The sequence below is a fragment of the Dendrobates tinctorius genome, unplaced genomic scaffold, assembly GCF_039654945.1.
Source record: "Dendrobates tinctorius isolate UK_male_01 unplaced genomic scaffold, ASM3965494v1 ptg000012l, whole genome shotgun sequence".
NCBI lineage: Eukaryota > Metazoa > Chordata > Amphibia > Anura > Dendrobatidae > Dendrobates > Dendrobates tinctorius.
Genome location: NW_027361680.1, coordinates 9,140,622 through 9,165,175, shown reverse-complemented (window position 1 = coordinate 9,165,175; position 24,554 = coordinate 9,140,622). Strand labels below are relative to the sequence as shown.

The following is a 24,554-nucleotide window of genomic DNA, read 5'->3' as shown; positions in this document are numbered from 1 at the left end:
TGGGGAAAGTGTGATGTCATTAATTGTTATAGCTAGGTCGGATAAAGAAGATCTGTGAGATGGAGGTGTGAGGTGCCAAGGGGAGAGGTACTAGAAAACAGGTATATTTCTCCCCGTTTCATTTCATATGTCTCCCTGTACTGATGATGAAGCCAGTTTATTTCACTGTAATCCAGTCCTGGTTTCCTTAGTGATCAGCATGGAAAGGACTGGTAGTTCCCCCTCCACTTATTCAATCCAGGTTTTGGTTTCCTGACTGGTCCAGCGATATAATCAGGAGGAGCTGGGATCTCTCAGTCTATCTCGTCTGCTGAGCTGGGAGCTGACACAGTAAGATTACATGGACTTGTTTGCTGTTATATAGGTTTATTTTGTAGTTAGCCTGCTATTGTTAGTTAGTGGCCAGATGGCCTTAGATGTTTTATTTCATGTTTGGCATGTGTAACATTGAATAACAAGTGTGCACAATAAATATGCCGTGTCCATATTCATGTGGAACTTGCCAATCTGCTGAAGTGACTTCATAGCCACACGCTTGTGCCAAAGCAAAGATCCCAGCTGAGCTATCTATTCCCCACAAATGGTGTTTCGAATGCGGGCACTTGTGGCTGCTGGACTGTGGCTGTAGAGAAAACGCTGTGTATGTCCTGGCTGAAAGCTTCTGCGCTTTTGAAGAGCCAAGAGTCCAGTAATATGGAGGAACTAGTGAAGCAGTTATTGCAAGCAAATGTGCAACAACAGCAGGCTAATACTTGCTTCCAGAAGGCTCTGGAGCAGCAACACCAGATGCAGCAAGAGCAGTTGGAGGCAATAAAACAGGCCTTGGTTCGGCAACCCCGAGATGAGGGAGACCGTGCACAAAGCGCTGCTAGTGCGCAGAAAGCCGTACAGAAGACTTTGCTTAAAATAACCGCAGACGATGATGTGGAAGCATACCTCACTGTGTTTGAACGTATTGCAGAACGTGAGCACTTACCACTGGACAGATGGGCTGAGGTAGTTGCTCCATTTCTGAGCAGAGATCCACAAAAGGCCTATTACGATCTGAGTGGAGCGGATGCTATGGACTATATCAAACTCAAAGGTGAAATCCTGGCAAGGCTGGGAGTAAACACGTATGTACGTGCACAGAGGGTGCATTTATGGAATTTTGGGGAGCATCAGCCAGACCGCTCACAAATGCATGATCTCATCCATCTAGTAAAAAAATGGCTGCAACCAGAGGCTTTGACGTCCGCACAGATGGTGGAGCGTGTTGTTCTAGACAAGTACCTGCGGTCCTTACCCGCTAAGATTCAGAGGTGGGTTGGACAGGGTGACCCAACTACCGCTGACCAGTTGGTGAATATGGTCAAACGCTACAATGCTTCTGAAAGCCTACTCCAAGGGACGTTAGCACCCCACTGGCTCACCAAGAAATCGCTGGAGAGTCCTGCGAAACCTACCTCATCTTCAAAAGAAGAGAACGTCATAATGAAGGGTAGCAGACCTACAAAGGACTATGGAGGTGGTACGGGCTCACATCAAGCCAGCAGACCTCGTCTGGGATCTCCATCGAGGAGACAAGGGCCTATACAATGTTGGCGATGTCGCGGGCTTGGCCATGTAGCAGCTAACTGCCCAATGACTACAGAGCCAATGGACTAACGCTGTGAGGCGTCTTTCGTTATATGTGCAGTCAGTCTGTGTGGTGGAGACCCTCACGGGAAATGAACACCACGTGTGCCACGTCGAAGTTGACGGTTATAGTGTGAATGCTGTCTTGGATTCCGACAGTCAAGTAACTTTGGTACATGACAGTTTGGTGGACTCTAGCGCCCTAACGAACTTAACAGTGGGCATTAGTTGCATCCATGGGGATACTAAGAACTACCCCACTGCCTGGGTTACTCTTGCCACGCTAGTAGGGACAAAAAGACATCAGGCGGCAGTCAAAGTCTATGGGACACAGTGTAATCCTGGGGAGAGATTTTCCCTTATTTTGGGACTTGTGGAACTTCAAAAGTGGCATGAACCCTCTAGTTGAAGACGGTACTCCGGAGCTAGCCTCTGAACCATTGCAGCAAGACGACGGAGAACCCATCTCAGAGGAAGAACTAGAATCTGCGGACTCTCCTCTGGCTGTGTATGCAGGCGAGGCAGACCAGCTAGAGGATGTTTTAGAAATGCCTGATCTTGAGGTGGCCCGTGGTAAGTTCAGGACCGCTCAGCACCAGGATCCTACTCTAGCAAGGGCGTGGAAAAACATAAAGGTCTCCGAGGGAAGATCATTGTACCCATGGGCTCAAAACGAGTTCCCACACGTGGCGGTGCAGCAGGATATGTTGTATCACATAGACAAGGTGCGAGGGGTGGTGGTAGAACAACTAGTGGTACCTAAGTCCTTTCGCCAGGTAGTTTTGGAGTTGACACATAAACATCCCTTGGGAGGACACCTGGCAGTAGAAAAGACACCGTATTCTGCAACGTTTCTTTTGGCCGGGTCTAGTGGGAGACGTGACCCAGTACTGTCGGTCATGTCCTACGTGTCAATTGACCGCACCTATGTCACATTTTAGAAGCCCCTTAGTGCCCTTACCAATAATAGAGGTGCCCTTCGAGAGGATAGCAATGGATATAGTCGGTCCATTAGTTAAATCTGCCAGGGGTCATCAGTACATTTTGGTAGTATTGGATTACGCCACGCGTTATCCCGAAGCAGTGCCCTTGCGGAATGCCAATGCGAAATCAATTTCAAAGGAGCTGGTTAATATGTTTTCCCGCACCGGCATTCCGAAAGATACTTACGGATCAAGTGACCCCCTTTATGTCTCGTATACTTAAGGATTTATGTAAACTACTAAAAATCTCCCATTTGCGTACCTCAGTATATCACCCTCAGACTGACGGTTTGGTGGAGCGCTTTAACAAAACCTTAAAGGGAATGTTGAAAAGGGTGGTGGATAAGGACGGGAGAGATTGGGATGCCCTACTACCATACCTCCTGTTCGCTATACATGAGGTACCCCAATCCTCCACAGGCTTTTCACCTTTTGAGTTGGTTTATGGGCGGTGTCCTAGAGGCCTGTTAGATATTGCCAAGGAGACTTGGGAACAAGAGGTGACTCCTTATCGCAGTGTAATTGAACACATAACACTTATGCTGGACCGAATTGCAGCAGTTATGCCAATAGTTAAAGAGTGTTTAGAGCGCGCACAACATGCCCAAAGCACAGTATACAGCAGAGCGGCAAAAACACGAGTCTTTCAACCCGGAGACAGGGCGTTGGTATTGGTGCCTACCGTAGAGAATAAATTTCTTGCGAAATAGCAGGGACCATACGAAGTGCTGGAACGAATAGGTGAAGGAAATTATAAGATACACCAACCAGACAAGAGAAAGCCCGAACAAATATACCACATAAACTTGCTTAAGGCCTGGCGGGACAGGGAGAGTCTGGTGGCAGGAGCTGCCCTTGAGGATGGGCCTCGAGGGGCACCACCTTCTAAGGTAAAGGACCCCCAGGTAGCTCTGCCAGAAGTGGGTATTGCAGACACGCTATCCGAAAGCCAAAAACGAGAGACCAGGGAGTTCATACAGAGGAACGCAGATATTTTCTCGGAACTTCCTGGCCGGACTCACCTAATTAAACATGACATTGTTACTGATCCACAGGCGCAGGTACAGCTAAAACCATATCGAATTCCGGAGGCTCGGAGACAAGCCATTTCCCAGGAAGTGAAGAAGATGTTAGAGCTCGGGGTCATTGAGGAGTCCCGGAGTGATTGGGCTAGCCCTATCGTACTGGTGCCCAAACCTGATGGGACTATCCGATTTTGTAACGATTTTCGGAAAGTAAATGAAGTATCGAAATTCGATGCCTACCCGATGCCAAGAGTCGATGAACTGATAGAGAGACTGGGTTCGGCCAGGTACATATCCACTATTGACTTAACAAAAGGTTATTGGCAGATTCCCCTCACGGAATCAGCCAAAGAGAAAACTGCCTTTGTTATGCCCCAGGGATTATTCCAGTACTGAGATATGCCATTTGGGTTGCATGGTGCCGCAGCCACCTTCCAAAGTGTAATGGATATTGTCCTAAAACCCCATGGCCAGTACGCATCCGCGTACTTGGACGACAATTATCTTTAGCGATGACTGGGACACGCATTTGCCAAAAGTACAAGCCGTCTTAGACTCCCAAAAAACAGCTGGGTTGACTGCCAATCCCAAGAAATGTACGTTGGGATTGGAAGAGGCTCGCTATCTGGGATATAGCATAGGGAGAGGCGTCGTGAAGCTTCAAGCCAATAAAGTGGATGCTATTCAAAATTGGCCACGACCGGTAACCAAAAAACAGGTTGGAGCTTTTTTAGGGATCGTTGGTTATTATAGGCGGTTCATCAAACATTTTGCGACCATCGCAGCTCCTCTCACAGATCTTACTAAGGGGGTCGAAATCTGTCACAATAAAGTGGAACACAGAAGCAGAGGAGGCCTTTCAGCGATTGAAAACAGTCCTCTGTGACCAACCAGTGTTGGTTGCACCAGACTTTAAACGGGAGTTTATTGTCCAAACGAACGCCTCTGGGGTGGGCCTCGGCGCGTTTTTGTCTCAAGAAGTAAATGGCGAGGAACACCCAGTGGCCTATCTAAGCAGAAAGCTTACGAGAGCAGAAAAGAACTACTGTGTAGTTGAGCGGGAAGCCCTGGCTGTGAAATGGGCCCTGTGCACCTTGCGCTATTATTTACTAGGTCGCCAGTTTAGACTAGTGACGGACCATTCGCCCATAACGTGGATGTCCCGGGCAAAAGAAGGCAATGCGCGGGTGACACGCTGGTTCTTAGCATTACAAGGGTTTAAATTTTCTGTTGCTCACAGAGATGCAGATGCGTTGTCTAGAACGCACTGCTTGGTGACTCGTCGTGTCCGACCCCACGGGCTCGAACAGAGGAGGGGGGTGTGTGAGGTGCCAAGGGGAGAGGTACTAGAAAACAGGTATATTTCTCCCCATTTCATATGTCTCCCTGTACTGATGATGAAGCCAGTTTATTTCACCGTAATCCAGTCCTGGTTTCCTTAGTGATCAGCATGGAAAGGACTGGTAGTTCCCCCTCCACTTATTCAATCCAGGTTTTGGTTTCCTGACTGGTCCAGCTGATATAATCAGGAGGAGCTGGGATTTCTCAGTCTCTCTCGTCTGCTGAGCTGGGAGCTGACACAGTAAGATTACATGGACTTGTTTGCTGTTATATAGGTTTATTTTGTAGTTAGCCTGCTATTGTTAGTTAGTGGCCAGACGGCCTTAGATGTTTTATTTCATGTTTGGCATGTGTAACATTGAATAACAAGTGTGCACAATAAATATGCCGTGTCCATATTCATGTGGAACTTGCTAATCTGCTGAAGTGACTTCATAGCCACACGCTTGTGCCAAAGCAAAGATCCCAGCTGAGCTATCTATTCCCCACAGAGGAAAGATGATGAGTTCAGATTTGTCTACATTGAGTTTGAGGAAGCGAGAGGAGAAGGAGGATATGGCTGATAGACACTCTGGGATTCTGGACAGCAGAGAGGTGACGTCTGGGCCAGAGAGGTAGATCTGAGTGTCATCAGCATAAAGGTGGTAGTGGAATCCGTGGAACTTTATGAGTTGCCCCAGACCAAGTGTACAGATTGAAAAGAGTAGGGGGTCCTAAAACAGAGCCTTGGGGGACTCCAACAGAGAGAGGGTGGGATGAGGAGGTGGTGTGGGAGTCGCTGAATGTGCGGTTGGAAAGGTATGAGGAGATCCAGGATAGGGCAAGGCCTTTGATGCTGAAGAAGGAGAGGATCTGTAGTAGGAGGCATTGGTCAACTGTGTCAAAAGCAGCGGACAGGTCTAGAAGCAGGAGTATAGAGTAATGTCCATTTGATTTGGCTGTAAGTAGGTCGTTAGTAATTTTGGTCAGGGCTGTCTCAGTGGAGTGATGGGGGCAGAAACCAGATTGTAGATTTTCAAAGAGCAAGTTAGATGATAGGTGGGAAGAAAGTTCAGCGTGGACATGCTGTTCCAGGAGTTTGGAAGCGAATGGAAGCAATGATATTGGGCGATAGCTGGACATGGCGGTTGGGTCGAGGGTTGGCTTTTTAAGGATAGGCGTGATCGTGGCATGCTTGAAAGCAGAAGGGAAGGTACTGGACGTTAGTGATAGGTTAAAGAGGTGGAACTACTTAATGACAATACTATCTAGATACTGAACTTTCAGTTGCAATGTGTGATTTTTTTTTTCAATTTATAGTTTTTTGATTTTTCTGCATTTTAATTTTTAACGCAATCCTAAGTTAATTAGAATACGGCTGTATAGCTCTATTTTTGTAATTTACATAGGGGGATCATTTAATGTTTTGCATTTTCTTATTAATCTCAATGTTTGACTGATAATGGATCTTACATTTCTCTGTGCTCACATGTTAATTTTCTTTTTTAGAGACGCAATGAGTAAAGGCCCCGTCACACTAAGCGCGATCGCTAGCGATATCGCTTAAGCGTTACCAATTTTGTGACGCAGCAGCAATATTGCTAGCGATATCGCTATATGTGACACCTCCGACCTGCTCCCCCGCTGGCTATCACTGATCGCGCGAGAACGTCCTGGGCCGTTTCTCATCGGCCGCTTCCTGCTGGCGCCGACGAGCGACGCGTGGACGCGGGTGGGAGGACGTCTTCATCGCCGTGTCTGACAGGTAAGTAAAGACCGCCGACCGCTGCTGCATCGCTGGTGAGATCTGCCTGTGTGGCAGCTTACTGGCGACCACTTAACGATGCACCAGCAATCCTGACAGGGTCGTATCGTTGTCGGGATCGCTGGTGCATCACTAAATGTGACTGTACCCCAAGACCTGGGGGGGGGGGTCGGAAGGTCTGCTAATAGTTATAGTCGCCTTCTGTTATTGATATCGCCTAAAGTGATTACTGCCTCTACAATTCTGTAAGATTGGCTTTTCTTTTTTGATTTGACTGTAATAAATATTTTGCAACATCAACTCCTAAGAGTATGCGGTGAACTATTGACCCTTTGTGCTGGGGCTTTCTGGTGCTGGTGTGAGCGCACACTATTATTCCTTTACATTTTTATTATAGTTAAATGCATTATGGTCCGACCACTCAAAGTCACGTTTTACTGGTTGGACTTCACATTTAGGGAAAGCACCAGTAGGTGGCACTAGACAATTTCTCCTTTCCAAAGAGTGGTCATTTTGATTTCTTTTCCCTTTGTTTCCCATAGGAGGAGACAAGCCTGTGTGAAGGGGCTGTTCTCAAGATGCAGTTTCTGAGAACGGCCACCACACGAGGTAGGGCGCTGTTGTGGTGCATCTCCACACATTGTACTTCCAGCAGCAGATGTAGTCAAGGCCTCTCCTGATCGGATATTGATAGCATATCTGCTTCATAACATTGTTAAACTGATAAATCTTCCTTCACTCCAGGAGCTCCCTGACAGTTGTGCAGAAATCAATATTAAGGCATTGGCTGCAGCCAATCACCAGCTTGAGTGCCGAGGTTTACATGTATGACACCTGACCGCTGTGTGATTGCCTGCAGCTGTCACTTGAACAATGTTCGAAGAGACTGAACACTCAATTTTGAAACCACTACCTGCTCTTAAGGTTTGTTTTTTTTAATAAGCATCCCACATAACCGCTTTAACCCCTTTCCTACATTAGACGTACTATTCCGTCCATGTGACCTGGGACCTAAGTCCCAAGGACGGAATAGTACGTCTAAGGCTATCAGCTGCGCTCACGGGGGGAGCGCAGCTGTTCACGGCCGGATGTCAGCTGATTATCACAGCCGACACCGACAGTGTCAGGGGCGGTCAAGGACCGCCCCGACACATTAACCCCTGGCACACCGCGATTAAACATGATCGCGGTGTACCGGGAGTTAAAGGAAGCATCGGCAGGGAGTGGGCTCCCTCCGTGCCTCCCTGCGACCCCCACAGCAGCACGATGTGCAGCACCGCTGCGGGGGTTGCTTTCCCTGCAGGTCCCCGGATCCAAAATGGCGACGGGGACCTTCAGGGAGCTGGCTTCCTCACCGCCCGCAGAGCGCAGGCACGAGGAAGCCTTGTGCTGTGCCTCGGACAGATCGCTGATCTGTCACAGGACAGTGTTGTCCCCCCTGGGACATTATAATAAAGTAAAAAAAAAAAGTGTAAAAATTAAAAAAAAATTCCCTAAAATTCATTTTTTGAAAATAAAAAATAAAAGTACACATTTGGTAACGCCGCGTCCGTAATAACCCACCCTATAAAACTGTCCCATTAGTTAGCCCCTTTAGCGAACCCCTTAACAAAAAAAAAAGAAAAATAATGATCATACCGCCGAACAAAAAGTGCAATAACGCGCGATCAAAAAGACGCATATAAATAACCATGGTACCGCTGAAAACATCATCTTGTCCCGCAAAAAACAAGCTGCCATACAGCATAATCGGCGAAAAAATAAGTTATAGTTCGCAGGATAAAGAGATGCAAAAATATTTTTTTATATAAAATTGTTTTCATTGTATAAAACCGACAAAACATAAAAAAAAAAAAAAAACATAAATGAGGTATCGCTGTAACCGTACTGACCCGAAGAATAAAACCGCTTTATCAATTTTACCGCACGCAGAACGGTGTAAACGCACCCCCCAAAAGAAATTCATGAAACGCCGGTTTTTGTTCATTCTGCGTCCCAAAAATCGAAATAAAAAGTGATAAAAAAAGTCACGTGCCCGAAAATGGTACCAATAAAAACGTCAACTCGTCCCGCAAAAAATAAGACCTCACATGACTCGGTGGGTCAAAATATGGAAAAATTATAGCTCTCAAAGTGGTGATGCATAAACTATTTTTACAATAAAAAGCGTCTTTTAAGGTATGACAGCTGCCAAATATAAAAACCGCCATAAATAGTAGATCAAACCCCCCTTTATCACCCCCTTAGCTTGGGAAAAATAATAAAATTAAAAAAAAAAATTTATTTTCATTTTCCCATTAGGGTTAGGGCTAGGGTCAGAGCTAGGGTTATGGTTAGGGTTGGAGTTAGAATTGGGGGATTTCCACTGTTTTGGCACATCAGGGGTTTTCCAAACGTGACATGGCGTCCGATCTCAATTCCAGCCAGAAAAGTTAAATGGCGCTGCTTCCCTTCCGAGCTCTGCCATGTGCCCAAATAGTGGTTTACCCCCACATATGGGGTATCAGCGTACTCCGGACAAATTGCACAATAAATTTTGGGGTCCTGTTACTCCTGGGAAAATAAAAATTGGGGGTGAAAAGATCATTTTTGTGGAAAAAATATGATTTTTTTTAATTGTAAGGCTGTACGTTATAAACTTCTGTGAGGCCCTTGGGGGTTCAAAGTGCTCACTACATATCTAGATAAGTTCCTTGGGGGGGGGGGGGGTCTAGTTTCCAAAATGGGGTCACTTGTGGGGGTTTTCCACTGTTTAGGCACATCAGGGGCTCTCTAAACGTGGCATGGAGTTCAATCTGAATTCCAGCCAATTTTGCAGTGAAAGTTAAATGGCGCTCCTTCTCTTCTGAGCTCTGCCATGCGCCCAAACAGTGGTTCCCCCTCCTCCCAACATATCAGGTATCGGCGTACTCAGGACAAATTGCACAATAACTTTTGCTGTCCAATTGAACCTGAAGTAATTTTTTTTGTGAAAAAAAGTTAAATGTTCCTTTTCTTTTTAGACATTCAAAAAATTCCTGTGACGCACCTGAAGGGTTAATAAACTTCTTGAATGTGGTTTTGAGCACCTTGAGGGGGTGCAGTTTTTAGAATGGTGTCACTTTTGGGTATTTTCTATCATATAGACCCCTCAAAGTGGCTTCAAATGTGATGTGGTCCGTAAAAATAAAATGGTGTTGTAAATGAGAAATCGCTGGTCAACTTTTAACCCTTATAACTTCCTAACAAAAAAAAAATTTTGGTTCCAAAATTGTGCTGATGTAAAGTAAACATGTGGGAAATGTTATTTATTAGGTTTTTTGTGTGCTGTATCTTTGTGATTTAAAAGCATAAAAATTCAAAAGTTGGAAAAGTGCGAAATTTTCAAAATATTCGCCAAATTTCCATTTTTTTCACAAACACACAAATTATATGAATGAAATTTTTCCACTAACATGAAGTACAATATGTCACAAGAAAACAATGTTAGAATCACCAGGATCCATGGAAGCGTTTCAGAGTTATTACCTCATAAAGGGACAGTGGTCAGAATGGTAAAAATTAGCTTGGGAATTAACGTGCAAACCACCCTTGGTAGTGAAGGGGTTAATGTCTATGGTTAGATGCAGGGGTCCAAATACAGGTACAGGGGCCTTAGTCACTACCCACTGCAGGCGTGTCAGTCCTCACAATGCCAGCATCACGTGGCGGGGAGGGTTTGCGGGCCAGGCAGTCATGTGAGCTGCATACTTCCAGCCACATTCCAACTAGAAGTGTTCAGCCGCCCTCTATGCAAGTGTATGGAGAAAGGCTAGTTAGGCTAGTTGGCATGTGTGCCGAGGCTTCACCAGTCTGCAGTCACAGAGTAACTACAGGTTTGGAGCCTTGGACACCGGAGAAGGTCACACTCAGGCCCTCGGTAAGATAAGGGAGTTGGCGAGCCCTTTATGGCACAGACCCCATAGTAACGCCGTCCTGCCTACCCCACCCTATAAGGAGACCCCCACAGATCATGCGTGCAGTTTCCATAGCACAGGGGGCCCGGAGGTGGGGACACTGCCATAGAGCGCGCCCTATACGAGCCCGGCCAGTCCCGGCAGCGCGCACACGGCTTTCCAGTTTCCCAATGTCAAGGTTACAGGAAGCAGCAGAGCGGCGCCAAGGCCGGAGCTGCGGCCGCAGCCTGTGCAGAGGAGCACGGTGCCCGCAACGGTCCCTTACCTTACACTGCAGCCCTCACTACCACGACCACCACTCTGCCTTCCAGCCCTGAGTTCTGACTAAAGGTCAGGAGGAGGAGCTATAGGTGGGCGGGGCTCGGCCACGCCCCGTGCAGGGCTGGGGGCTGCTGTGTGGGAGCCGCTTCCGTGCATCGGGATCTGGTGTGACAGGTCGCGCCCCGGTAGCTACAAAGTCCGCTGCTGCTTCCGCACGTCAGGGCGAGGCTTCTGCTCAAAGGTGCAAATAGGAAACTGGGGTGGAGGCTCCCAGGTGAGAAGTCAGCCCCGGGAGCACCGGACTAAGGCAGCAAGCCTAGCGCAGCAGCCAGCACTCTGTCCGCCCAGTAACTGTATATTGGGGTCACATGGACCTGCAGCTAAGGGGATGTGCACACTTTGCGGTTTCTGCTGTGTTTCCGGCTCTACAGAAACGCAACAGATTCTGCTGCGTTGTACAGTACCTTTATTTCCTATGGAAATAAAAGCTGTGCACATGCTGCGGATTTTTCCGCGCGGTTTTGCTGCGGTTTAGAATCCGCAGCATGTCAATTGTTTGGTGCAGAAACGCTGCAGTTTTACACCTCATCCATTATGAGGTGGAAAACCGCAGAAAAAACGCGGATAAACCGCAGATAAACTGCAGCACTTTGTCCTGCGGTTTTCGCTACAAAATCCGCAGAGACAAAAAACTATGTGTGCACATACCCTAAGGCCTGTTTCACACTTCAGTTTTTTGTTTCAGTTAACCCCTTTCTGCCATTAGACGTACTATCCCGTCCATGTGCCCTGGGACTTAATTCCCAAGGACGGGATAGTACGTTTAAGGCCGGGGTCACACTGGCGAGGAATACGGCCGAGAGAGAGGCGCTAAAAGCACGCATTAGACACGGACCAATGATTCTCTATGGGGTACCTCGCACCAGGCGTATATTTCTTATCCGTATTCTACGCTCCGTGCAAGTCTATGGGTGCGCAAAAAATACGGATTACACACGGACCACACATGTGACTTGTGAGAAATACGCATCCGGTATCTTTTAGCAAAGTCGGCAATTCAGTGCGCTATACAGTAAACTCACACTGACAGGTTTAATAAAGAAATGAAAGAATAGATATATACACATAGCATACATATATATATATTTGCATTCTATGTGTCTATATCTATTCTTTGGTTTCTGATAAACCCTGTCATAGGGCTCCATTATATGTCCATTTTGCAAGCCTGCGAGAAAATCTCGCCATACGGATTACATACGGATGCTTACCTGCGCAAAATACGCGACCACACCTTGATTACGGATGACATACGGAGCACTATTTAGGGGTCATTCATCCGTATTACGCATGTAAAATACTGACCGTATTTTGCGTCGGTTAGTGTGACCCCGGCCTATTACGATCAGCAGCGCCCACGTGGTGAGCGCCGCTGATCGCGGCCGGGTGTCAGCTGGTTATCACAGCTGACACCCGGCACAATGCGGTCACGGACCGCCCCCGACACGTTAACCCCTTGTACACCGCGATCAAACACGATCGCAGTGTACCGGGGGTTAAAGGGAAGCAGGGATGGGGCTCCCTCCGTGCTTCCCTGAGCCCCCCACGGCAGCGCAATGTGCAGCACTGCTGCGGGGGACTCCTTCCCTACAGGCCCCCGGATCCAAGATGGCGACAGGGGCCTGTAGGGAGCTGACTTCCTCACTGCCTGCAAAGCGCAGGCATGAGGAAGTCTGCAGAACTGCCTGTGACAGATTGCTGATCTGTCACAGTGATCTGTGATGTGACAGATCAGCGATCTGTCACAGGACAGTGATGTCCCACCTGGGACTATGTAATAAAGTAAAAAAAAAGTGTAAAAATAATTTAAAAAAAATCGTTAAATAAATTAGTAAAAAAAAAAAAATTCCCCAATAAATTCATTTTTTGAAAAAAAAAAAAAAAACAATAGTACACATATTTGGTATCGCCGCGTCCGTAGCGACCCGCCCTATAAAACAGTCCCATTAGTTAACCCCTTTAGCGAACCCCTTAAAAAATAAAAATAAAAAACGAAGCAAAAATAATGATTTATTATCATACCACCGAACAAAAAGTGCAATAACGTGCAATCAAAAAGACGCATATAAATATCCATGGTACCGCTGAAAACGGCATCTTGTCCCGCAAAAAACGAGCCGACATACAGCGTCATCCGCCAAAAAATAAAAAAGTTATAGCTCGTAGAATAAAGCGATGCAAAAATAATTATTTTTTATATAAAATTGTTTTCATTGCATAAAACTGACAAAACATAAAAAAACGACCTAAATGAGGTATCATCACAAATATTCCCAAAAAATTATGGATATAACAATATCACCTCTTTAACTCCAGATACAATGCTATAGTACACAATTCTTTCTAGCTAATTATATCAGAATAAACAACGAGTATTTAGGAAAAAATATAAGCAATTTTATTGAAATATATTAAAAATATCCATAATAAACAGAGTTTCCCACTATGCAGGCTAACAAGGGGTTAATCCAAAAATAGACAGTACAGATAATGTAAAATAGTTGAAACCATATACTATCAGCATACAAGCATCCTGAAGTATTTCAATATTAACATATGTAATGCAAATTTTCAACTTTATGAATAGGCTCATTACATAATCAGGCCACGTTTAAAGTGCAAAGTGTGCTTTGTGCAAATGGAACTAATCACTACACTGACAATAAAGTATCATACAATCTTCCAGTGCCGGCAAATAAGCTATACAAACTGGATAATACAATTTAGATAAGCCCATTGTGAATGGACAATTATATACTGCGGCCAGTGCTTAAACTGTGGCCCAAATAGTGATGCATGTAAACAAACTATACACTGTACTTACATCTAATATGTAGTAGAGGATTCTCCAAGCCTGCCGCCCCAACGCGCGTTTCACCGCTTCTTCCTCAGGAGGCGTGGCCTATAGCGGCCTCGGTGTTAGTATTTATAGGAAATGATGTCAAGAACGCTAACAAGCAATCAAAGCTAGGTCATATAACGGCGCATGCGCAGATTCAAGACTGTCATCAATCTGGGACTTCCTCCCCGCGCTCATGGAACGCAAGCAACCAGGTGCTGCTTAGCAACCAAAGTCGCCCGCAATTCCCGTCGAGCGCTCAGAGGAATCCCTGACAGAGCCAGTTCTGGGCATGCGCACTAGACCGCTTTAAAAACAAACATTTTAGGTGCTTATAGCCTCCCAAAAAAACGGACTGTAAATGCTTAAGTGTGAATGAATGTATGTTGTGATAGTGAATGCTATAAACAAAGTTAATACTCTATAAGCCACATAAAACTAACTTATATCCCGTTCATAAAACTGACTATCAGAAAATTATTAAAGTGATAAGAGTTATATCCTATCAATGCATGATGCATTATATTAATACTAGAGCAATTGTGAGCCAAGACAATTGATACTGTGAAGTAATATAAATATATAAGAAATATTCATACAAAAAACAATTTTTTAACATACAAACACATAAAAATGAAATATATATCAAATAATGATATTCTAATTATGTGCAAACATATTATATTAATATTTTACACCGAAAAAAGACGTGCTAAACAGTGATAAAACAATCAGTCCATTCTTCTAGATGCGATTTCCCCTTTAGAGGAGATCCAAAAAAGAAAATTCATTCTTCTCTATCTTCAAATCATGGGGACTCATCCGCAAAATCACATGCACCGTAAATGTACATAGAAATTACTGTAATAAAGATACAAGTATTAATAAAAATAAACAATAAAAAATAAATAAAAACACCCTAACTAAAATTACCCATATCCTCTATAGAAAGGACCCAAACCCGTGACTGTCGTTCAAACCCCCAGGGACCATTGAATTAAGTCTATAAATCCACCTACTTTCGATTTGCGACAATCTTTTAAACAAATTTCCTCCCCTCATTCCCAAAGATACCTGATCAATGGCCATTATCCGGAGACCATTCGTATCTGAATTATGACACTTCTTAAAATGTCGAGGTAGGGTTTTTAGTTGCTCTCCCTCCTCGGATTCTTTTGACCTCTCAATGTCTCGGATATGTTCTCGTATTCGTATTCGCAACTCTCTCGTAGTCATTCCAATATATATTTTGTTACAAGGGCATTTTGCCAAATAGATGACTCCCTTGGAGGAGCAAGTCAAGCACTTTCTGATAGTAAATGTTCTAGTTTGATCCGTATTTTTAAATTCTTTTCCTCTTATAGTGTTAGCACAAGCCTTACATTTCCTGCAAGGAAAAAAGCCCTGGATGTCACCCAAAAAGCCTTTCTGTTCTTTTTTTGATGAAAAATGACTATGGACTAACAAATCCGATAAATTTCTTGACCTCTTAGCAGTGATGCATGGCTTGCTAGATAATGTTTTATTTAAAATTGGATCAGTTAATAGAATTCCCCAATGATTATGAATGACACTAGAAAGTTGTTTCCACTGCTCATTAAAAGGTGTAATCAACCTGACTGTTTTACAGTCCACATCCCGAACTTCTTTCTTTTTATACAAAAGCTGATTAAGCGAAGTGTCTTGTGCTCTTTTATAAGCATACCTTATTTGCCTATGACCATAAGACCTTTCTCGGAACCTAGAATATAAGTCTTTGGCCTGTTTTTGAAAGGCTTGTTCTGTAGAGCAAATTCTCTTTGCCCTAAGGTACTGACTTACTGGAATAGACCGAATAGTAGATTTTAAATGTGAAGATTCAGCATGGAGGATCGAATTAGTCGCTGTAGATTTACAGTAGATGTCGGTAAGAATTGACCCATCATCCTGTACCGTAATGTCTATATCCAAAAAATTGACTTTTCTTCCAAATGTATAAGTTAAATGAATATTTAGATCATTTTTATTCAATGTCGACATTAACTCATGAAGTTCGTCAACAGAGCCATCCCAAACAAACATTACATCATCGATGTACCTTATCCAATCACGGATTTTTTCTATGCCGGCAACGGGGGAGCTCTGAAAAATTTCCCTCTCCCAGAAACCTAAAAACAAATTGGCGTAGGAGGGGGCAGAAGCTGCCCCATTGCCATACCTTGCAATTGGAGGTACACCTGATGATCAAAAGTAAAGCAATTATGTGTTAGGATGAATTCTAGAAGATTCAGGATAAATCTCGACATTGAAAAATCCAAATTGCTATTATTAAGGAACCATGCAATAGCCTTTAGACCCTGTGCATGGCGGATAGAGGTGTATAAAGCCTCAACATCCGCCTTGACTAGGATCATATTATCCCCAAGGTTCAATTGATCTAACCTCCTCAATGCCGCAGTAGTGTCGAGGATATGAGAGGGTAGTGAGATTACAATAGGTTTTAAATAGTGGTCAATAATTTGACACACCAATTCACTCAAACCCTCATTCCCCGAGACTATAGGGCGACCCGGGGGATCTAACACATTTTTGTGAACCTTGGGGATAAGGTAAAATGTAGGTAACTTAGGTTTCAAATTTTCAATAGTTTCCAATAATTTTTTTGGAATTAGTCCTTCTTCCCAGGCTCCCATCATAATGTCCACTAGCTCTTTTTGATATTGTATGAGTGGGATATGCGTTAATTTCTGATAGCAATTAGGATCCATAAGCAACTTATGGGCCTGTCGAACATACATATCCCGAGGCCAGATAACTAAATTGCCCCTTTTATCGGCCCTCTTAAATAACACATCATCCCAATTCTGCATTTCTTTTATAATATTTCTTTCTTTTTTACAATATGGGCTGGGATGAAAATCATTTTTAATTTTTTCAATATCTTTTGTGACCAATTTCACAAAGACATCGACAGATGGACAGGTGTTAATACTGGGAAATTTTGTGGATTTATTGAACAGATAAGAGGGGAATGAACTCACCGCTTTTGATTCTTGGTTTTCCTCAGCCAAAGATTCAAAAATTGCAATAGCCTCCTTCTCCTCCTCTGTTTCCAGCGGTAACCCCATATTATTTTTTTTCATGAAATCTCTTCAGAATTAATTTTCTTGCAAAGAGATGAACGTCCTTTATGGCCGTGAATGTATCTAAAGGTTGTGGAGGAGAAAAGGATAAACCCTTATCCAACAATTCAACCTGTTCATAAGATAATACATGAGAAGATTATTATTATTATTTATTGTTATAGCGCCATTTATTCCATGGCGCTTTACATGTGAGGAGGGGTATACATAAAAACAAGTACAATAATCTTAAACAATACAAGTCATAACTGGTACAGGAGGAGAGAGGACCCTGCCCGCGAGGGCTCACAATCTTCAAGGGATGGGTGATAATACAGTAGGCGAGGGTAGAGCTGGTCGTGCAGCGGTTTGGTCGATCGGTGGTTACTGCAGGTTATAGGCTTGTCGGAAGAGGTGGGTCTTCAGGCTCTTTTTGAAGGTTTCGATGGTAGGTGAGAGTCTGATATGTTGTGGTAGAGCGTTCCAGAGTAGGGGTGATGCGCGAGAGAAATCTTGTATGCGATTGTGGGAAGAGGAGATAAGAGGGGAGTAGAGAAGGAGATCTTGTGAGGATCGGAGGTTGCGTGCAGGAAAGTACCGGGAGACGAGGTCACAGATGTATGGAGGAGACAGGTTGTGGATTGCTTTGTATGTCATGTTTAGGGTTTTGTAATGGAGTCTCTGGGCAATTGGGAGCCAGTGAAGGGATTGACAGAGGGGAGAAGCTGGGGAATAGCGGGGGGACAGGTGGATTAGTCGGGCAGCAGAGTTTAGAATAGATTGGAGGGGTGCGAGAGTGTTTGAGGGGAGGCCACAGAGCATGAGAAGATAGATTGATTACCTTAGGGTTATCATTCCTCCTCTTTGAATTCTGCCAAGAAGTACTTCTATCTCTTGCCCCAAACCTAGTTTTCATCCGTTTGGGATTAAAACGTTCAATCTCATATACTGGGGTAGCTGCGCTGGAAACAGAAGATGCGGAAGATACCGAAGGACTTCGAGATATAGGATGTTTATTTTTACCCGAAATCCTAGTTTGCCAACGATACACTTTTTTCTGATCATAATCCTGTAAATCTCTCTGCAGCTTCTTTATTTTCGCTGTACTAATTTGTTGCTCCCACTTTTCTAAATCCTGGTTCACACTCAGAAGGAACTTATCAAGTTGTTCCCCATTCATTTTAGCAGTCAAATCTTTTTGTAACTGATTAAGTTCATTGTCAATCTCGTCTAACATAGACATGTTTTTTAAATTTATTATTTCCATGAAAGACAAAGAACAAATAGAGGAAGCTGCTTCCCATCTCGTCATAAGATCTACATCATTAAGATCAAACGTAGGATACAACTGTACTCTTAGGCCACGAGGTACAATTTTTTGTTTGATGTAATTTTCCAAAGAGGCTTTGGTCCACCATACACAAGTTTTTTTTATGTACAAGATTTTTATATTTCAACATTAGGTCCTTAGAATCATCATGGGTAAAATTAAAATTAGTGGAAACACTCTGTTTGAAAAGATCTGATGCTTTATCCTGCCAAGCCTTTTCCATGGCTTTAAAATCCATGTCCAGGGATCAATAACTGTTATAAAACAGAATATACAATATTATCACAAATATTCCCAAAAAATTATGGATATAACAATATCACCTCTTTAACTCCAGATACAATGCTATAGTACACAATTCTTTCTAGCTAATTATAGCAGAAAAATCAACGAGTATTTAGGAAAAAATATAAACAATTTTATTGAAATATATTAAAAATATCCATAATAAACAGAGTTTCCCACTATGCAGGCTAACAAGGGGTTAATCCAAAAATAGACAGTACAGATAATGTAAAATAGCTGAGACCATATACTATCAGCATACAAGCATCCTGAAGTATTTCAATATTAACATATGTAATGCAAATTTTCAACTTTATGAATAGGCTCATTACATAATCAGGCCACGTTTAAAGTGCAAAGTGTGCTTTGTGCAAATGGAACTAATCACTACACTGACAATAAAGTATCATACAATCTTCCAGTGCCGGCAAATAAGCTATACAAACTGGATAATACAATTTAGATAAGCCCATTGTGAATGGACAATTATATATTATTAGAATATCATAATTTGATATGTATTTCATTTTTATGTGTTTGTATGTTAAAAAATTGTTTTTTGTATGTATATTTCTTATATATTTATATTACTTCACAGTATCAATTGTCTTGGCTCACAATTGCTCTAGTATTAATATAATGCATCATGCATTGATGGGATATAACTCTTATCACTTTAATAATTTTCTGATAGTCAGTTTTATGAACGGGATATAAGTTAGTTTTATGTGGCTTATAGAGTATTAACTTTGTTTATAGCATTCACTATCACAACATACATTCATTCACACTTAAGCATTTACAGTCCGTTTTTTTGGGAGGCTATAAGCACCTAAAATGTTTGTTTTTAAAGCGGTCTAGTGCGCATGCCCAGAACTGGCTCTGTCAGGGATTCCTCTGAGCGCTCGACGGGAATTGCGGGCGACTTTGGTTGCTAAGCAGCACCTGGTTGCTTGCGTTCCATGAGCGCGGGGAGGAAGTCCCAGATTGATGACAGTCTTGAATCTGCGCATGCGCCGTTATATGACCTAGCTTTGATTGCTTGTTAGCGTTCTTGACATCATTTCCTATAAATACTAACACCGAGGCCGCTATAGGCCAGGCCTCCTGAGGAAGAAGCGGTAAAACGCGCGTTGGGGCGGCAGGCTTGGGGAATCCTCTACTACATATTAGATGTAAGTACAGCGTATAGTTTGTTTACATGCATCACTATTTGGGCCACAGTTTAAGCACTGGCCGCAGTATATAATTGTCCATTCACAATGGGCTTATCTAAATTGTATTATCCAGTTTGTATAGCTTATTTGCCGGCACTGGAAGATTGTATGATACTTTATTGTCAGTGTAGTGATTAGTTCCATTTGCACAAAGCACACTTTGCACTTTAAACGTGGCCTGATTATGTAATGAGCCTATTCATAAAGTTGAAAATTTGCATTACATATGTTAATATTGAAATACTTCAGGATGCTTGTATGCTGATAGTATATGGTTTCAGCTATTTTACATTATCTGTACTGTCTATTATTGGATTAACCCCTTGATAGCCTGCATAGTGGGAAACTCTGTTTATTATGCATATTTTTAATATATTTCAATAAAATTGTTTATATTTTTTCCTAAATACTGGTTGTTTTTTCTGCTATAATTAGCTAGAAAGAATTGTGTACTAAATGAGGTATCGCTGTAACCGTACTGACCCGAAGAATAAAACCACTTTATCAATTTTACAGCACGCGGAACGGTGTAAACGCACCCCCCCAAAAGAAATTCGTGAAACGCAGGTTTTTAGTTCATTCTGCGTCCCAAATATCGGAATAAAAAGCGATCAAAAAATGTCACATGCCCGAACATGATACCAATAGAAACGTCAACTCCTACCGCAAAGAATAAGACCTCACATGACTCGGTGGGTCAAAATATGGAAAAATTATAGGTCTCAAAATGTGGTGATGCAAAAACTATTTTTACAATAAAAAGCGTCATTTAGCGTGCGACAGCTGCCAAACATAAAAACCGCCATAAATAGTAAATCAAACCCCCCCGTTATCACCCCCTTAGTTAGGGAAAAATAAAATTTAAAAAAATGTATTTATTTCCATTTTCCCATTAGGGTTAGGGCTCAGATTAGGGTTAGGGGTGTGTTGGGGTTAGGGTTGGAGTTATAATTGGGGGGTTTCCACTGTTTGGGGACATCAGGTGCTCTCCAAATGCAACATGGCATCTGATCTCAATTCCAGCCAATTCTGCGTTGAAAAAGTCAAATGGTGCTCCTTCCCTTCCAAGCTTTGCCATGCGCCCAAACAGTGTTTTGCCCCCACATATAGGGTATCAGCATACTCAGGACAAATTGCAAAACAACTTTTGGGGTCCAATTTCTCCTGTTACCCTTAGGAAAAAAAAAATTGGGGGCAAAAATATCATTTTTGTGGAAAAAAATGATTTTTTTAATTTCACGCCCAGGCGTTATAAACTTTTGTGAAGCACTTGGGGGTTCAAAGTGCTCACCACACATCTAGATAAGTTCCATGGGGGGTCCAGTTTCCAAAATGGGGTCACTTGTGGGGAGTTTCAATAGTTTAGGTACATCAGAGGTTCTCCAAACGCACATGATACCCGCAGACCAATCCATCAAAGTCTGCATTCCAAAACGTCACTACTTCCCTTCCGAGCCCCGACGTGTGCCCATACAGTAGTTTTCTCCCACATATGAGGTATCAGCGTACTCAGGACAAATTGGACAACAACTTTTGGGGTCCAATTTCTCCTGTTACCCTTGGGAAAATAAAAAAATTGGAGACTAATTGATCATGTTTGTGGAAACAATATGATTTTTTTATTTTCATGCCTGGGCATTATAAACTTCTGTGAAGCCCTTGGGGGTTCAAAGTGCTCACCACACATCTAGATAAGTTCCTTAGGGGGTCTAGTTTCCAAAATGCGGTCATTTGTGGGGGGTTTCCACTGTTTAGGTACATTAGGGGCTCTCCAAAGGCAACATGACACCCGCAGACCATTCCATCAAAGTCTGCATTCCAAAACATCACTACTTCCCTTCCGAGCCCCGATGTGTGCCCATACAGTAGTTTTCTCCCACACATGGGGTATCAGCGTACTCAGGAAAAATAAAAAAAAATGGGGACTAAAAGATGATGTTTGTTGAAAAAATACGATATCTTTATTTTCACGCCCGGTCGTTATAAACTTCTGTGAAACACTGGGAGGTTCAAAGTGCTCACCACACATCTAGATAAGTTCCTTAGGGGGTCTAGTTTCCAAAATGGGGTCACTTGTGGGGGGTTTCCACTGTTTAGGTACATCAGGGGCTCTCCAAAGGCAACATGACACCCGCAGACCATTCCATCAAAGTCTGCATTCCAAAACGTCACTACTTCCCTCCCGATCCCCGACGTGTGCCCATACAGTAGTTTTCTCCCACATATGAGGTATCAGCGTACTCAGGACAAATTGGACAACAACTTTTGCGGTCCAATTTCTCCTTGTACCCTTGGGAAAATGAAAAAATTGGTGACTAAAAGATCATGTTTGTGGAAAAAATACGATTTTTTTATTTTCATGCCCGGGCGTTATAAACTTCTGTGAAGCACTGGGGGGTTCAAAGTGCTCACCACACATCTAGATAAGTTCCTTAGGGGGTCTAGTTTCCAAAATGGTGTCAATTGTGGGGGGTTTCTACTGTTTTGGTACATCAGGGGCTTTCCAAACGCGATATGGTGTCCGATCTCAATTCCAGCCAAAAACGTCAAATGGCGCTGCTTCCCTTCCAAGCTCTGCCATGCGCCCAAATAGTCATTTACACCCACATATGGGGTATCAGCGTACTCAGGACAAATTGCACAATATCTTTTAGGGTCCTGTTACCCTTGGAAAAATAAGAATTGAGGGTGAAAAGATCATTTTTGTGGAAAAAATATGATTTTTTAATTGTACGGCTGTACGTTATAAACTTCTGTGAAGCCCTTGGGGGTTCAAAGTTCTCACCACACATCTAGATAAGTTCCTTGGGGGTCTAGTTTCCAAAATGGTGTCATTTGTGGGGGTTTCCACTGTTTTGGTACATCAGGGGTTTTCCAATCGCGACATGGTGTCCGATATCAATTCCAGCCAAAAACGTCAAATGGCGCTGCTTCCCTTCCGAGCTCTGCAATGCGCCCAAATAGTGGTTTACCCCCACATGTGGGGTATCAGCGTACTCAGGACAAATTGCACAATAACTTTTAGGGTCCTGTTACCCTTGGAAAAAAAAATTGGGGGTGAAAAGATCATTTTTGTGGAAAAAATATGATTTTTTAATTGTACCGCTGTACGTTATAAACTTCTGTGAAGCCCTTGTGGGTTCAAAGTTCTCACCACATATCTAGATAAGTTCCTTGGGCGGTCTAGTTTCCAAAATGGGGTCACTTGGGGGGTTTCCACTGTTTAGGTACATCAGGGGCTCTCCAAACGCGACATGGCGTCCGATCTGAATTCCAGCCAATTTTGCATTGAAAAAGTCAAACGGAGCTCCTTCTCTGCTGAGGTCTGCCATGCACCGAAACAGTGGTTCCCCGCCACATATCACGTATCAGCGTACTCAGGACAAATTGCACAATAACTTTTGCAGTCCAATTTGTCCTGTTACCCTTGGTAAAATAAAAAAAATTGAACCTGAAGTATTTTTTTAGTGAAAAAAAGTTAAATGTTCATTTTTTTTTTAAATATTCAAAAAATTCCTGTGACGCACCTAAAGGGTTAATAAACTTCTTGAATGTGGTTTTGAGAACCTTAAGGGGTGCAGTTTTTAGAATGGTGTCACTTTTGGGTGTTTTCTATCATATAGACCCCTCAAAGTGGCTTCAAATGTGATGTGGTCTGTAAAAATAAAATGGTGTTGCAAAAATGAGAAATCGCTGGTCAATTTTTAACCCTTATAACTTCCTAACAAAAAAAAATTTTGGGTCCAAAATTGTGCTGATGTAAAGTAAACATGTGGGAAATGTTACTTATCAAGTTTTTTGTGTGCCGTATCTCTGTGATTTAAGGGCATAAAAATTCAAAGTTGGAAAATTGCGACATTTTCAAAATTTTCGCCAAATGTCCGTTTTTTTCACAAATAAACGCAAGTTATTTGAATGAAATTTTACCATTAACATGGAGTACAATATGTCACGAGAAAACAATGTCAGAATCACCGGGATCCATGGAAGCATTTCAGAGTTATTACCTCATAAAGGGACAGTGGTCAGAATTGTAAAAATTGGCCTGGTCATTAACGTGCAAACCACCCTTGGGGCTTAAGGGGTTAAAATGCGCCAAAAAGGCGGAAAGCGGATCCGTTCCTAACTGATGTGAACGGATGCCACCGGATCCGTTTGTTTGACGGATCCGCCGAATTAAGAATTTTAAAGGAACCGCTGCCCGAGAGAGAGAGAATTTTTCTTTGTCCGCCAGAAATGATTTCAGGGTTAAATTTCCTCCTGACTTCATTTCTTTGGGCATGCGCTGTATAAAAATGCGGATCCTGCAGTAAAAAAAAGTTACATGGTCCGTCCAGGCATCTCGGCGGACACAAAAAAATTGACGGATCCGCAAAAAAACAGATGCAACGGATGGCCATCCGTCAAGATCCGCCGGCAATGCAAGTTAATGGGGGAAAAAAACGGATCCGCCAAAAAAAAATGGCGAATCCGTTTTTTTGCAAAACCGGCGTATTTTGACTGATGGTCAAAAACGGAAGTGTGAAATAGGCCTTAGGCTATGTGCACACGCTGCGGATTGGTCTGCGGATTTGTATCTGCGGGACCGCAGGTAAAATGACCTGCGGATTAGCCTGCGGTTTTCCCCTGTGGTTTATCACCTCTACAATGGAGGAGATGGTAAACCGCAGCAGAATCCGCAGAAAGAATTGACATGTCATTTCTTTCTGCGGATTCAAAACCGCAGCTTTTCCGCAGTTAAAAATCCGCAGCATGTGCACAGCAGAATGTAAATCACATAGACTTACATGCTACTGTACACTGTCTGCAGAACTGC

General features: G+C 43.2%; 1 protein-coding gene across 1 annotated transcript in view; it reads right to left on the bottom strand.

The window, feature by feature from the left end:
• Positions 1–11,068, bottom strand: part of MGST3 (microsomal glutathione S-transferase 3) — a 102,970-nt gene extending 91,902 nt beyond the window's left edge. Inside the window, exon 1 of the mRNA XM_073557974.1 lies at positions 10,911–11,068. The gene's annotated coding sequence lies outside the window, so the exon portion shown is untranslated. The remainder of the gene's footprint in view (positions 1–10,910) is intronic.
• Positions 11,069–24,554: the final 13,486 nt, after the last annotated feature.